Genomic DNA, 14,021 nt, shown 5'->3' with positions numbered 1-14,021 from the left:
ATAACATGTAAAAGCAAACCTCTTAAAGTAACACCTGACTTTTCAATAGAGACTCTAAAAGTCATATGGTCTAGATAGGTGTTCTAAAAGTTCTAATTGACCACAGATGCCAGCCCAGATTACTATACCCAACAAAACCTTCAATCACAATAGATGAAGTAGGAAAGACATTTCAGGGTAAAACAGAATTTAAGCAATTTCTATCTATAAGTCTGCCACTACAGAATGCAATAGAAGAAAAAATTCAATCCAAGAAGGCTAATAATACCCAAGAAAACACAAAAATAAATATAATTAGATCAGCAAATCAAAAGAAGTGGTATAAAAAACATACCATAGCAAAACAATGGGAGTCAGAAAAACTGCGCAGTAATAAACTGTTAAAATCAATGACCTCAAGTACTCAATAAAAGGACACAGACTAATAGAATGGATTAAAAGGAGGATCCATCCTGCTGTATCTAAGAATACATTTAAACATCAATAATAGACATCACCTCAGCATAAGAGAATGGAAAAGAGATATTCCAAGCATAGAGACCAAAGAAGCAAGGCCATTTTAATATCTGACAAGTTTGACTTTAAACCAAAACTAACCAGAAGAGATAAGGAACTTTGTCTTCAAGAAAGGAAAATTCTACCAAGAGATTATTGTAATTCTTATATATACACCAAGCCGATGGATACTCAAGTTCATAACAGAAATATTGCTACAGTTTAAATCACATATTGACCCTCAGACAGTAATAGTGGATGACATCAATGCCCACTCTCACAAAAAGATAAAAAAAAAAAACTTGAGAAATGGTAGAGCCAAGTGACATCATAAACCAGTTGTATCTAGAATATTTTACAACATTTCACCCAAACAGAAAAGAATATACCTTATTTTCAGCAGCTCATGAAACTTTACCCAAAATTGACAACATGTGCAAACACAAAGCACATCTCAACAGATAGAAAATAATTGGAATAATACTGTGCATGTTGTCTGACCACCACAGATCAAATCTTGATATCAACAGAAACAACGGGATGCTTACGGTCTCAGGAAAAATTGAACAATTCACTACTAAATGAAAAATGAGTCAAGACAGAAATTAGGAAAGAATTTAAAAACTCCATAGAACTGAAAGAAAACAGAGTCACAGCATAACCACACTTATGTGACAGAAGGAAGGTGATTCTAAGAGGTAAGTTCATAGCAGTAAGGGACTACACTGTATATGTGAAAAATCTCATATTAGTAGCTTAACAGCACACTGGAAAAAGGTCTAGAACAAAAAGAAGAAATAATACCCAAAGAGAGTATATGGGAAGAAATAAACAAACTCAGGATTGAAATTAGTTAAAAAGAAACAAACAAAATGATATAAAGAATCAATGGGGAAGAGGTATTGGTTCTTTGAGAAAATCAATAAAATTGACAAACCTTTAACTAAATTAACTAAAAGGTAGATATAGGCTATACAAATTAAAATTAGAGATAAAAGAGGGGGCATGACAACAAACAGACACCAAGGAAATCCAAAGAATCATATAAAATATATTTAAAAAAATCTATACCTTGCCAAATTGGTTAATTTAGGAAAAAATAGTTTTCTTGATATACCACCTAACAATATCAAATCAAGAACAGACCTATAATCCCTAGTGAAATAGAAGCTGTAAATAAAAGTTTCCCAACTCCCCAAAGCCCAGGATCAGATGAATTTAGCATAGAATTCTACCAGACTCTCAGAAAAGAATTAACCCCAATACTCCTCAATTTGTACCATAAAATAGAAACAAAAGGAACATTGCTCAATTCATTTATGAGCCACAGTTATTCTGATACTGAAGCCACATGAAGACCCAACAAAGAAAATTACAGATCAATTTCCCTTATGAACATAGTTGAAAAGATTCTAAAAAGAAGAAAAAGACTAAAACATGCAAACTGAACACAAATAAAAAAATTCAACCACCATGACCAAGTAGGCTTCATCCCTGAGATTCATGGATGGTTCAATATACATACATAAAAAATGTAATCCAACATATAAATAGATTGAAAGATAAACACTACATGATCATCTCATTAAATGTAGAAAAGACCTTTGACAAGATACAACATCATTAATGGCAAAAGTCCCAGAGAGAACAGAGATACAGTGGACATACCTTAATATAATAAAAGCAAATGATAGCAAGTCCATAGTCAACACCAACTTCAATGGAGACTCAAGAAATTTCCTCTAAAGTCAGTAACCAGGCAAGGGTGTCCACTCTCTCCATGACTACCATATTAGTACTTGGATTCTCATTTAGAACAATAAGATAATTGAAGGAAACCATGAGGATGCAAATTTGAAAGGAGGAAGTCAAAGTATCACTACTTGCAGAAGACGTGATAGTACATGTAAGTGATGCTAAACGTTTCACTTTGAAACTCCTACACCTGATGATCACTTTCAGCAAAGTAGCAGGGTACAAAATTAAGTCACAAAAATCAGTAGCCCTCTTACATACAAATGACAGATGTACTGAGAGAGAAATGAAGGAAAAAAACACCTTTCATAATAGTTCAAAAACTAACATATCTTGTGGTAACTCTAACCAAGCAAATGAAAGACATGTCTGATTAAAAAAAAAAAAAAAAAAAAAAAAAAAAAAAAAAAAAAAAACCTAGTTCTCTACACCCAAATCCCGTGGGAGGGAGAGCTAAACCTTCAGAGAGGCAGACAAGCCTGGGAAACCAGAAGAGACTGCTCCCTGCACACACATCTCGGACGCCAGAGGAAAAAGCCAAAGACCATCTGGAACCCTGGTGCACTGAAGCTCCCGGAAGGGGCGGCACAGGTCTTCCTGGTTGCTGCCGCTGCAGAGAGCCCCTGGGCAGCACCCCACGAGCGAACCTGAGCCTCGGGACCACAGGTAAGACCAAATTTTCTGCTGCAAGAAAGCTGCCTGGTGAACTCAAGACACAGGCCCACAGGAACAGCTGAAGACCTGTAGAGAGGAAAAACTACACGCCCGAAAGCAGAACACTCTGTCCCCATAACTGACTGAAAGAGAGGAAAACAGGTCTACAGCACTCCTGACACACAGGCTTATAGGACAGTCTAGCCACTGTCAGAAATAGCAGAACAAAGTAACACTAGAGATAATCTGATGGCGAGAGGCAAGCGCAGGAACCCAAGCAACAGAAACCAAGACTACATGCCATCATCGGAGCCCAATTCTCCCACCAAAACAAACATGGAATATCCAAACACACCAGAAAAGCAAGATCTATTTTCAAAATCATATTTGATCATGATGCTAGAGGACTTCAAGAAAGACATGAACACACTTAGGGAAACACAGAAAAACATTAATAAACAAGTAGAAGCCTACAGAGAGGAATCGCAAAAATCCCTGAAAGAATTCCAGGAAAACACAATCAAACAGTTGAAGGAATTAAAAATGGAAATAGAAGCAATCAAGAAAGAACACATGGAAACAACCCTGGATATAGAAAACCAAAAGAAGAGACAAGGAGCTGTAGATACAAGCTTCACCAACAGAATACAAGAGATGGAAGAGAGAATCTCAGGAGCAGAAGATTCCATAGAAATCATTGACTCAACTGTCAAAGATAATGTAAAGCGGAAAAAGCTACTGGTCCAAAACATACAGGAAATCCAGGACTCAATGAGAAGATCAAACCTAAGGATAATAGGTATAGAAGAGAGTGAAGACTCCCAGCTCAAAGGACCAGTAAATATCTTCAACAAAATCATAGAAGAAAACTTCCCTAACCTAAAAAAAGAGATATCCATAGACATACAAGAAGCCTACAGAACTCCAAATAGATTGGACCAGAAAAGAAACACCTCCCGTCACATAATTGTCAAAACACCAAACGCACAAAATAAAGAAAGAATATTAAAAGCAGTAAGGGAAAAAGGTCAAGTAACATATAAAGGGAGACCTATCAGAATCACACCAGACTTCTCGCCAGAAACTATGAAGGCCAGAAGATCCTGGACTGATGTCATACAGACCCTAAGAGAACACAAATGCCAGCCCAGGTTACTGTATCCAGCAAAACTCTCAATTAACATTGATGGAGAAACCAAGATATTCCATGACAAAACCAAATTTACACAATATCTTTCTACAAATCCAGCACTACAAAGGATAATAAATGGTAAAGCCCAACATAAGGAGGCAAGCTATACCCTAGAAGAAGCAAGAAACTAATCGTCTTGGCAACAAAACAAAGAGAATGAAAGCACACAAACATAACCTCACATCCAAATATGAATATAAAGGGAAACAATAATCACTATTCCTTAATATCTCTCAATATCAATGGCCTCAATTCCCCAATAAAAAGACATAGATTAACAAACTGGATACGCAACGAGGACCCTGCATTCTGCTGCCTACAGGAAACACACCTCAGAGACAAAGACAGACACTACCTCAGAGTGAAAGGCTGGAAAACAACTTTCCAAGCAAATGGTCAGAAGAAGCAAGCTGGAGTAGCCATTCTAATATCAAATAAAATCAATTTTCAACTAAAAGTCATCAAAAGAGATAAGGAAGGACACTTCATATTCATCAAAGGAAAAATCCACCAAGATGAACTCTCAATCCTAAATATCTATGCCCCAAATACAAGGGCACCTACATACGTAAAAGAAACCTTACTAAAGCTCAAAACACACATTGCACCTCACACAATAATAGTGGGAGATTTCAACACCCCACTCTCATCAATGGACAGATCATGGAAACAGAAATTAAACAGAGACGTAGACAGACTAAGAGAAGTCATGAGCCAAATGGACTTAACAGATATTTATAGAACATTCTATCCTAAAGCAAAAGGATATACCTTCTTCTCAGCTCCTCATGGTACTTTCTCCAAAATTGACCATATAATCGGTCAAAAAACGGGCCTCAACAGGTACAGAAAGATAGAAATAATCCCATGCGTGCTATCGAACCACCACGGCCTAAAACTGGTCTTCAATAACAATAAGGGAAGAATGCCCATATATACGTGGAAATTGAACAATGCTCTACTCAATGATAACCTGGTCAAGGAAGAAATAAAGAAAGAAATTAAAAACTTTTTAGAATTTAATGAAAATGAAGATACAACATACCCAAACTTATGGGACACAATGAAAGCTGTGCTAAGAGGAAAACTCATAGTGCTGAGTGCCTGCAGAAAGAAACAGGAAAGAGCATATGTCAGCAGCTTGACAGCACACCTAAAAGCTCTAGAACAAAAAGAAGCAAATACACCCAGGAGGAGTAGAAGGCAGGAAATAATCAAACTCAGAGCTGAAATCAACCAAGTAGAAACAAAAAGGACCATAGAAAGAATCAACAGAACCAAAAGTTGGTTCTTTGAGAAAATCAACAAGATAGATAAACCCTTAGCCAGACTAACGAGAGGACACAGAGAGTGCGTCCAAATTAACAAAATCAGAAATGAAAAGGGAGACATAACTACAGATTCAGGGGAAATTCAAAAAATCATCAGATCTTACTATAAAAACCTATATTCAACAAAATTTGAAAATCTTCAGGAAATGGACAATTTCCTAGACAGATACCAGGTATCGAAGTTAAATCAGGAACAGATAAACCAGTTAAACAACCCCATAACTCCTAAGGAAATAGAAGCAGTCATTAAAGGTCTCCCAACCAAAAAGAGCCCAGGTCCAGACGGGTTTAGTGCAGAATTCTATCAAACCTTCATAGAAGACCTCATACCAATATTATCCAAACTATTCCACAAAATTGAAACAGATGGAGCCCTACCGAATTCCTTCTACGAAGCCACAATTACTCTTATACCTAAACCACACAAAGACACAACAAAGAAAGAGAACTTCAGACCAATTTCCCTTATGAATATCGACGCAAAAATACTCAATAAAATTCTGGCAAACCGAATTCAAGAGCACATCAAAACAATCATCCACGATGATCAAGTAGGCTTCATCCCAGGCATGCAGGGATGGTTTAATATACGGAAAACCATCAACGTGATCCATTATATAAACAAACTGAAAGAACAGAACCACATGATCATTTCATTAGATGCTGAGAAAGCATTTGACAAAATTCAACACCCCTTCATGATAAAAATCCTGGAAAGAATAGGAATTCAAGGCCCATACCTAAACATAGTAAAAGCCATATACAGCAAACCAGTTGCTAACATTAAACTAAATGGAGAGAAACTTGAAGCAATCCCACTAAAATCAGGGACTAGACAAGGCTGCCCACTCTCTCCCTACTTATTCAATATAGTTCTTGAAGTTCTAGCCAGAGCAATCAGACAACAAAAGGAGATCAAAGGGATACAGATCTGAAAAGAAGAGGTCAAAATATCACTATTTGCAGATGACATGATAGTATATTTAAGTGATCCCAAAAGTTCCACCAGAGAACTACTAAAGCTGATAAACAACTTCAGCAAAGTGGCTGGGTATAAAATTAACTCAAATAAATCAGTTGTCTTCCTCTATACAAAAGAGAAACAAGCCGAGAAAGAAATTAGGGAAACGACACCCTTCATAATAGACCCAAATAATATAAAGTACCTCGGTGTGACTTTAACCAAGCAAGTAAAAGATCTGTACAATAAGAACTTCAAGACACTGAGGAAAGAAATTGAAGAAGACCTCAGAAGATGGAAAGATCTCCCATGCTCATGGATTGGCAGGATTAATATAGTAAAAATGGCCATTTTACCAAAAGCAATCTACAGATTCAATGCAATCCCTATGAAAATACCAATCCAATTCTTCAAAGAGTTAGACAGAACAATTTGCAAATTCATCTGGAATAACAAAAAACCCAGGATAGCTAAAGCTATCCTCAACAATAAAAGGACTTCAGGGGGAATCACTATCCCTGAACTCAAGCAGTATTACAGAGCAATAGTGATAAAAACTGCATGGTATTGGTACAGGGACAGACAGATAGACCAATGGAATAGAATTGAAGACCCAGAAATGAACCCACATACCTATGGTCACTTGATTTTTGACAAAGGAGCCAAAACCATCCAATGGAAAAAAGATAGCATTTTCAGGAAATGGTGCTGGTTCAACTGGAGGGCAACATGTAGAAGAATGCAGATCGATCCATGCTTATCACCCTGTACAAAGCTTAAGTCCAAGTGGATCAAGGACCTCCACATCAAACCAGACACACTCAAACTAATAGAAGAAAAACTAGGGAAACATCTGGAACACATGGGCACTGGAAAAAATTTCCTGAACAAAACACCAATGGCTTATGCTCTAAGATCAAGAATCGACAAATGGGATCTCATAAAACTGCAAAGCTTCTGTAAGGCAAAGGACACTGTGGTTAGGACAAAACGGCAACCAACAGATTGGGAAAAGATATTTACCAATCCTACAACAGATAGAGGTCTTATATCCAAAATATACCAAGAACTCAAGAAGTCAGAACGCAGGGAAACAAATAACCCTATTAAAAAATGGGGTTCAGAGCTAAACAAAGAATTCACAGCTGAGGAATGCCGAATGGCTGAGAAACACCTAAAGAAATGTTCAACATCTTTAGTCATAAGGGAAATGCAAATCAAAACAACCCTGAGATTTCACCTCACGCCAGTGAGAATGGCTAAGATCAAAAACTCAGGTGACAGCAGATGCTGGCGAGGATGTGGAGAAAGAGGAACACTCCTCCATTGTTGGTGGGATTGCAGACTGGTAAAACCATTCTGGAAATCAGTCTGGAGGTTCCTCAGAAAATTAGACATTGAACTGCCTGAGGATCCAGCTATACCTCTCTTGGGCATATACCCAAAAGATGCCTCAACATATAAAAGAGACACGTGCTCCACTATGTTCATCGCAGCCTTATTTATAATAGCCAGAAAATGGAAAGAACCCAGATGCCCTTCAACAGAGGAATGGATACAGAAAATGTGGTACATCTACACAATGGAATATTACTCAGCTATCAAAAACAACGACTTTATGAAATTCGTAGGCAAATGGTTGGAACTGGAAAATATCATCCTGAGTGAGCTAACCCAATCACAGAAAGACGTACATGGTATGCACTCATTGATAAGTGGCTATTAGCCCAAATGCTTGAATTACCCTAGATCCCTAGAACAAACGAAACTCAAGACAGATGATCAAAATGTGAATGCTTCACTCCTTCTTTAAATGAGGAAAAAGAATACCCTTGGCAGGGAAGGGAGAGGCAAAGATTAAAACAGAGACTTAAGGAACACCCATTTAGAGCCTGCCCCACATGTGGCCCATACATATACAGCCACCCAATTAGACAAGATGGATGAAGCAAAGAAGTGCAGACCGACAGGAGCCGGATGTAGTTCTCTCCTGAGAGACACAGGCAGAATACAGCAAACACAGAGGCGAATGCCAGCAGCAAACCACTGAACTGAGAATAGGTCCCCTATTGAAGGAATCAGAGAAAGAACTGGAAGAGCTTGAAGGGGCTCGAGACCCCAAAAGTACAACAATGCCAAGCAACCAGAGCTTCCAGGGACTAAGCCACACTACCTAAAGACTATCCATGGACTGACCCTGGACTCTGACCCCATAGGTAGCAATGAATATCCTAGTAAGAGCACCAGTGGAAGGGGAAGCCCTGGGTCCTGCTAAGACTGAACCCCCAGTGAACTAGTCTATGGGGGGAGGGCGGCAATGGGGGGAGGGTTGGGAGGGGAACACCCATAAGGAAGGGGAGGGGGGAGGGGGATGTTTGCCGGGAAACCGGGAAAGGGAATAACACTCGAAATGTATATAAGAAATACTCAAGTTAATAAAAAAAAAAAAAAAAAAAAAAAAAGAAAGCGGAGGTGGGAGGGGGATGTTTGCCCGGAAACTGGGAAAGGGAATAACACTCGAAATGTATATAAGAAATACTCAAGTTAATAAAAAAAAAAACCTTTAATATATTGAAGAAAAATATCATAGATTTTATCAGAAGGCAGAAAGATCTTCTGAGCTCTTGGACTGGTAGGATTACTATAGTAAAAATGCCCACCCTACCAAAAGCAATGCACAGATTCAATAGAATCACCATAAAAACTCTAATACAAAATTTTACAGATATCGAAAGGACAATTTTGAGCTTTACATGGAAACAGAAAAATCCCAAGATAGCTAAATCACTCCTGAATCATCAAAGAACTGCAAAATGTATCACACCTCCAATCTCAAATTGTAATTCATCTATAATAAGATAAGGTATAAAAAGATAAGGTATTGGCAAACAAAACAAAACAACAAAACAAAACAAACAAAAAGGCACATTGATCAGTGAAATTGAACTGAAGAGCTAGTTATAAGTGCACAGATCTATGGACACCTGATTATTTTTTAAATATATAAGCAATGCATACACATTGGAGAAAAAGATACTGTCTTCAATAAATGCTGATGGTCAAACTGGATGACTACAGGTCAAGCAATGCAAATATTTCACACTTACTACCCGTCACAAAACTCAACTCTACATAGATCAAAATCCCCAACAGAAGGTTAGGTACACTAAACTTGGTAGAAAAGAAAGTGGGGAATAGACTTTAACTCATTGGCACAGGAAAAGGCTTTCTTAACAGACCACCATTAGCACAGGCCCTGGGATTAACAATTGCTAAATGGAACTTCTGAAGAGATTTTTGAAAGGCAATAACCACTATGATTCATACAAAACAACAGACTAAAGACTGGGAAAAGATTTATACCAACTATACATCTAATGCAGGATAATATCCAAAATACATAAAGAAGTAAAAGAAATCTGGATATCAAGAAAATAAATACCCTAAATTAAAAAGTAGAGTATAAATCCAAACAGAATTCTCAGAAGGGGAAACCCATATGGCTGAGAAACATTTAAAGAAGAGTTCAACATCCTTAGTCATCAGGAAAATGTAAATTTAAACTACTTTGAGATTTCACCTTACACCAGTCAGAATGGCTGAGACCAATAAAACTAATGACAGCTCGTGCTGTCACATGGGGAATGAGGGAAATACTCACCTACTGCCCCTATGAGTGCAAACTTGTCCAGCCACTATGAAAATCAGTGTGGTAGTTCCTCAGGAAGATAGGACTCAATCTATCTCAGACATAACTATACCACTCTTGGGCAAAAGACAAATTTCATCCTACTTCAGAGACACTTGCTCAATCATGTTCACTGATCCTCTCTATTCATAATAGTCAGAAGTAGAAAACAACCAAGATGGCTGCCAACACATGAATGGCTAAAGAATATGTGGTATATTTACACAATAGAATAGTACTGGCTTTAAAAGTAATAAAATCATGAAATTCCAAGAAATGGATCTGAAGACTAGAAAAAAAAATCATCCCCAGTCAAGTTGACTCAGTCACAGAAAGTACTGTGTATTCACTTATTTATAGGTGATAGTTGTTAAGTCATGGACTGATGTGTTATAAACCATATAAACACGGGTTAGGTAGAGAATATGGAGAACTAGGATATATAGTTATGGATGGAAAGAGGGTGTGAGTGGGGAGGAAGCAGAACTGCAATTGGAGGATCAAACAGGAAGGGGAAGGGAGAGAGAGCAAGAAAGAGATTACAGGGAGGAACAGCAAAACCATGGGCCATCGGTAGGTTTGTAGTGCAACCTAATTCAGTAGAAGTTTCCTATAATACATGTGTACACTAAGGTGACAGAGCTCCAACTGGACGTCTCAGATCACCAAATGAAGCACCCAGTCCTGGGGATGTGCTACATCTAATTTTCCAAATGGGTCCCATGAGCACCTCCAAACAACCCAGGATATTGCCAAAGCTATCGTGGGTCTTTACAGATGAATGATGAAGTCAACACCTACAAGAACTTATTGAACACAGAAGAGTCAAGTCGGTGCCTGCTGAGAAACTTTACCTCTTTATTAGTGTTCATGCTATTAGATGGGTACATTGCATGCTACCAAAGGAGAAAGGTAAACATCAGTGTAGTCATAGACCCTTCATTCTACAAGAGTGATCTCCCTGCAAGACATACTAGTGCACAGTGGCAGTAATCTTGTGGGAGTAACCACCCGATATGTGATTTGAGTTAAGGCCATTCTGTGAGGAAGAACTCATATCCAATACTGCTTAGGTGGCCAAGAACCTGGAGCTAAATAGGTCAAGGGATCTAGGGTAAAACCAAATACTACCATTCTGCTAAAGGAACCTAGCAATAAAATTTCTACTAATGACGTTCTGCTATCCTCATAGATCAGTACTTTTCTCAGTCATCATTGGAGAAACTTCCTTCTACAGGATATTGAAGCAAACACACAGACCCACAGCCAGACAACATGCAGAGAGCGAGAGGCCTCAGACCGCTCAGTTCTAAAGGGATCCCTCCAACCAATCCCTAGTCTTAGGACTCCGGGAAGCCCATGGAAGAGGAGGCAGAGAGATTGTAGGAGTCAGAAGGGGTGGAGGACACAATAAAAAAAGGCCTTCTGACATAACAGGGCTGGAATAGATGTGCACAGAGAAGCAGCATGGATGGGGCCTACAGGGGTCTGCACCAGTCGGGGTTCTTGAGCTGCAAGGGAAATTGGACACATGCCCTTGCCACTAACCCAGAAACTAACTCCAGCTAATAGTCACTTGCAAATGAAAATTTAGTTTGCTCTGAAGGAGTCTCCCTAGGGAAACAAACTACTCTTGAGGGCAGAAGGCGTGACCAACAGTAGGTGGCCAACAGAAAATGAACTCTAGGGTATTTTTGGAGGTTCCTTGTCTCATGATGTCATATCAGGGCTTTTTAAAAACTTTTAATTATACATGTGTATGTACATGTGCGTGTGCGCATGCGCGCGCGCGCACACACACACAACACACACACAGAGCTTTCAGCTTTGTGTTTTTATAGAATTCCTGAGTGTTTGATCACGTGGGTCTCTGTATCTGTTTCTTGTGCCTATTGTTAGCCACTTTTCCATCTGCTTGTTTTGATCTATTCTGATGTGCTAGTTTCTTGTTTTATCTTATTTTATTTCCTTTCCTTATTGCCCCCTAGAAACCTACTTGTTTTAAAATGAAACATAAAAAGAGGGTGGATCTGATGGGAGAAGAAGGGTGGGGAAGAAATAGGAAGAACAGTATGATTTAGTATGTGAGAAAAAAAAACCCTATTTTCAATAAAATGAAAACCAAATGAACCAGCTAAACAAACAAAAAGAAAAAGCAAACTTGTCTTTGGAGGTTTCTTTTCTCTTCATGTTAAGTTAGAGCATTAAAGAATATACTTGGTTTTTTTCTTTTTCCACAGTACAGATTCTTTGGTATAACCTTCCAATGTTGTGTTTTTATGGGATCCCTGTGTATGTGAATGGGTGTGTCTCAGTGCTTATATGTGGTTCTTGTGCTTTCCCCACCTTTGGCTTTTTCTTGTTCGGTTGTTTTGTCATATTACATTTTGTTTATTTTTTATTTATTTTATTATTATTCTTCATTTACAGAGTGTGGATCTGGATGGCAGTGACAGTGGAGAGGGTCTTGGGGGTGGGGTGGGGAGGGAGTTTGGGGAAACTGTAATCAGGATATAACGTATGAAAAAAATCTATTTTCAATTAAAGATAAAAAGGTATATTTAATGTCATGTAGTTTGTAGCTCTGGGCATAGCACTCTCAAAAAAAAAGCATTTCTCACTGATAAATAAGCTTACATACACACAGGCTACTTTCTGTTAGCCTATGTAAGCAAGGTCTGACGTTTCATAAAAAAAGTAAATAAATGAGCGTAGGGAGACAGCACATTGGTAAACTTCTGGTATTCAGAGCAATCTTTGCCATGATGTTTATAGAGCGGCAAACTTGGAAGACAGAGATCTCATCTCTCTCCTCAGTGACAGGCAGGTTTTCATATAATCCAGCATCCAGAGGTGATGTTTATTCCACAGCAAAGAACTGGTATCCTTACAGCCCATTATAATAGACACGGCTTCTCCAGGCACGGGTTTCTCTTCTACGGTATAATGCCTGGATGTCTGTGTGTTGGTTTTATGACAGTTTGGAACAAGAATATCTTTAGCAAATGGAAGCAAGGAAGGCTAACTAGCTACTTTGCAGGAGCAGCAAAGTCTACAAACAAATGACAATAAAACAACTGCTGCTTTCCCTCGAGTGAAACTTGAAGTGTTACATCCTGCATAAGAAGACTTTCATCATGTTCTTACCCATTGTAAAACTCTCACGCCACAGAGTTGTTGAAGTGGTGAGAAGTCAAACGCATAGGGTTTCCCCTTGCTTTTCCAGATCGTAGCTGTTACCCAGGGAAACAGCTAGAGGCTGTCCCCCTTCCTCTAGGCTGCTCTGCTTCAGATGTACACATTAGGATGTTAAGAATTCAGGTAGGACCAGAAAGACCTAAAAGAATTTTCTGATTTCCAGACATATACCTATTATGAACAAGACATAGATAGTACATGACTGTGGTAAGGTGCTGGTTAACCAAGCTCATGCCACTCCAAGCTTCTGAAAACGAGGAAGGTGTGCCTATGGCTTACTTTCAAGATCCATTAGGTCCTGGAACATTCCAGGGGGCATGTCACTACAGAGTAAAGACATTTCCAAGGGAAGGTAAATGGAGCACAGGACAGCAGTAAAATCACGAGATTTAAATTAAGAGTGCAAGTGTAGGGCTGCAGGAACTTAGCTTACATCCAGCACTGTGCTACCTTCTGGCAGCATCTTTGTGCCGTGCTTGAAGAATGCTTAGCATCTCCCTTAGCGTGAAAACTTCTTGCCATCATCAGCAGAAGCAGTGGGCTCTGTCTATGCCATACCTGTAAAGATTTGGACTGTGAATGGCATTTTCATTTCATTGCCGTTGTTTGTGTTTATTTCAGACAATGAGTGAAGCTTGCCTCTTCCCACTATTCCAGTAACTAGAAGTAGAAACGTAAGAGGCCGCACAGACTAACAGAGGGAAAGGAAGGTTAGTGGAAAGGGAAATGAACTCTTCAAACTGAGGA

This window comes from Rattus norvegicus, chromosome 5 (genome assembly GCF_021556685.1).
Source record: "Rattus norvegicus strain SHRSP/BbbUtx chromosome 5, alternate assembly SHRSP_T2T, whole genome shotgun sequence".
Taxonomy (NCBI): Eukaryota; Metazoa; Chordata; class Mammalia; order Rodentia; family Muridae; genus Rattus; species Rattus norvegicus.
This window is presented reverse-complemented; position numbering follows the sequence as displayed.